Source organism: Hyperolius riggenbachi, chromosome 4 (genome assembly GCF_040937935.1).
Source record: "Hyperolius riggenbachi isolate aHypRig1 chromosome 4, aHypRig1.pri, whole genome shotgun sequence".
Classification (NCBI taxonomy): Eukaryota; Metazoa; Chordata; class Amphibia; order Anura; family Hyperoliidae; genus Hyperolius; species Hyperolius riggenbachi.
Genome location: NC_090649.1, coordinates 29,420,727 through 29,423,226, shown reverse-complemented (window position 1 = coordinate 29,423,226; position 2,500 = coordinate 29,420,727). Strand labels below are relative to the sequence as shown.

Sequence of the window (2,500 nt, the reverse complement as noted above, 5' to 3'; positions counted from 1 at the left end):
CTCTCAACCTAAGCCCTTAGCCCTATCCCATCACGCCGCTGCCAAAAGAGAATGTTGGTGCCGGGATTGTATGTAACCGCCGTGCAGTATGAGCACAAAAGGTTCTTGCCCTTTTCTTCCCAGCCAAACAGGCCTACCCTTCACTTGGTGAAGGTGTCAAGGAGATCTTCTGTCTGAAACGGAGAAGGGCGCGCCCACTATTTTCCGCACCCCACAAGCGGGTGGTGGTTGAACACAAGTCCAGACCTTCCTGAAGAGGAGCAGAAGTGAAAACATAGTCGGCAGGATTTGAACCTGCGCATGGAAACCCCAATGGATTTCAAGCCCATCGCCTTAACCACTCGGCCACGACTACCTGCTTGCGGTGTATCGTTGTGAGCATCCGTTGATATAAGGGCGACGGTAAGCATCACCTAAATGAAGTACTCAAAAGTGTACGGGATGGGCCCAACAAAGGTCCCACCGAGATTTGAACTCGGATCGCTGGATTCAGAGTCCAGAGTGCTAACCATTACACCATGGAACCTTGCCCTCTCAACGGTTTTCTCTTCCTGTGAGCGTCAAGGTTGCCATGTAAGAGGCATGCGCGTCAAAAGCATCTTCCCTTCTCGTCACTTCTTGGTGATTTCACCTCCCACCTCTCAACCTAAGCCCTTAGCCCTATCCCATCACGCCGCTGCCAAAAGAGAATGTTGGTGCCGGGATTGTATGTAACCGCCGTGCAGTATGAGCACAAAAGGTTCTTGCCCTTTTCTTCCCAGCCAAACAGGCCTACCCTTCACTTGGTGAAGGTGTCAAGGAGACCTTCTGTCTGAAACGGAGAAGGGCGCGCCCACTATTTTCCGCACCCCAACGGCACAAGCGGGTGGTGGTTGAACACAAGTCCAGACCTTCCTGAAGAGGAGCAGAAGTGAAAACGTAGTCGGCAGGATTTGAACCTGCGCGGGGAAACCCCAATGGATTTCAAGTCCATCGCCTTAACCACTCGGCCACGACTACCTGCTTGCGGCGTATCGTTGTGAGCATCCGTTGATATAAGGGCGACGGTAAGCATCACCTAAATGAAGTACTCAAAAGTGTCCGGGATGGGCCCAACAAAGGTCCCACCGAGATTTGAACTCGGATCGCTGGATTCAGAGTCCAGAGTGCTAACCATTACACCATGGAACCTTGCCCTCTCAATGGTTTTCTCTTCCTGTGAGCGTCAAGGTTGCCATGTAAGAGGCATGCGCGTCAAAAGCATCTTCCCTTCTCGTCACTTCTTGGTGATTTCACCGCCCACCTCTCAACCTAAGCCCTTAGCCCTATCCCATCACGCCGCTGCCAAAAGAGAATGTTGGTGCCGGGATTGTATGTAACCGCCGTGCAGTATGAGCACAAAAGGTTCTTGCCCTTTTCTTCCCAGCCAAACAGGCCTACCCTTCACTTGGTGAAGGTGTCAAGGAGACCTTCTGTCTGAAATGGAGAAGGGCGCGCCCACTATTTTCCACACTCCACAAGCGGGTGGTGGTTGAACACAAGTCCAGACCTTCCTGAAGAGGAGCAGAAGTGAAAACGTAGTCGGCAGGATTTGAACCTGCGCGGGGAAACCCCAATGGATTTCAAGTCCATCGCCTTAACCACTCGGCCACGACTACCTGCTTGCGGCGTATCGTTGTGAGCATCCGTTGATATAAGGGCGACGGTAAGCATCACCTAAATGAAGTACTCAAAAGTGTCCGGGATGGGCCCAACAAATGTCCCAACGAGATTTGAACTCGGATCGCTGGATTCAGAGTCCAGAGTGCTAACCATTACACCATGGAACCTTGCCCTCTCAACGGTTTTCTCTTCCTGTGAGCGTCAAGGTTGCCATGTAAGAGGCATGCGCGTCAAAAGCATCTTCCCTTCTCGTCACTTCTTGGTGATTTCACCCCCCACCTCTCAACCTAAGCCCTTAGCCCTATCCCATCACGCCGCTGCCAAAAGAGAATGTTGGTGCCGGGATTGTATGTAACCGCCGTACAGTATGAGCACAAAAGGTTCTTGCCCTTTTCTTCCCAGCCAAACAGGCCTACCCTTCACTTGGTGAAGGTGTCAAGGAGACCTTCTGTCTGAAACGGAGAAGGGCGCGCCCACTATTTTCCGCACCCCAACGGCACAAGCGGGTGGTGGTTGAACACAAGTCCAGACCTTCCTGAAGAGGAGCAGAAGTGAAAACGTAGTCGGCAGGATATGAACCTGCGCAGGGAAACCCCAATGGATTTCAAGTCCATCGCCTTAACCACTCGGCCACGACTACCTGCTTGCGGTGTATCGTAGTGAGCATCCGTTGATATAAGGGCGACGGTAAGCATCACCTAAATGAAGTACTCAAGAGTGTACGGGATGGGCCCAACAAAGGTCCCACCGAGATTTGAACTCGGATCGCTGGATTCAGAGTCCAGAGTGCTAACCATTACACCATGGAACCTTGCCCTCTCAACGGTTTTCTCTTCCTGTGAGCGTCAAGGTTGCCATG

The 2,500-nt window shown here is 52.2% G+C and overlaps 7 non-coding genes across 7 annotated transcripts; all 7 read right to left on the bottom strand.

Annotated features, from left to right (window-relative positions):
* Nucleotides 1–273: 273 nt before the first annotated feature.
* TRNAS-UGA (transfer RNA serine (anticodon UGA)) lies at nt 274–355 on the bottom strand. Its single transcript has one exon. It is a non-coding gene; the product is annotated as a tRNA-Ser (tRNA).
* A 99-nt stretch (nt 356–454) lies between these two features.
* On the bottom strand, nt 455–526 carry TRNAQ-CUG (transfer RNA glutamine (anticodon CUG)). Its single transcript has one exon. It is a non-coding gene; the product is annotated as a tRNA-Gln (tRNA).
* A 391-nt stretch (nt 527–917) lies between these two features.
* TRNAS-UGA (transfer RNA serine (anticodon UGA)) lies at nt 918–999 on the bottom strand. Its single transcript has one exon. It is a non-coding gene; the product is annotated as a tRNA-Ser (tRNA).
* A 99-nt stretch (nt 1,000–1,098) lies between these two features.
* TRNAQ-CUG (transfer RNA glutamine (anticodon CUG)) lies at nt 1,099–1,170 on the bottom strand. Its single transcript has one exon. It is a non-coding gene; the product is annotated as a tRNA-Gln (tRNA).
* Nucleotides 1,171–1,555: 385 nt separating this feature from the next.
* On the bottom strand, nt 1,556–1,637 carry TRNAS-UGA (transfer RNA serine (anticodon UGA)). Its single transcript has one exon. It is a non-coding gene; the product is annotated as a tRNA-Ser (tRNA).
* A 562-nt stretch (nt 1,638–2,199) lies between these two features.
* Nucleotides 2,200–2,281, bottom strand: TRNAS-UGA (transfer RNA serine (anticodon UGA)). The gene has a single exon. It is a non-coding gene; the product is annotated as a tRNA-Ser (tRNA).
* A 99-nt stretch (nt 2,282–2,380) lies between these two features.
* On the bottom strand, nt 2,381–2,452 carry TRNAQ-CUG (transfer RNA glutamine (anticodon CUG)). The gene has a single exon. It is a non-coding gene; the product is annotated as a tRNA-Gln (tRNA).
* Nucleotides 2,453–2,500: the final 48 nt, after the last annotated feature.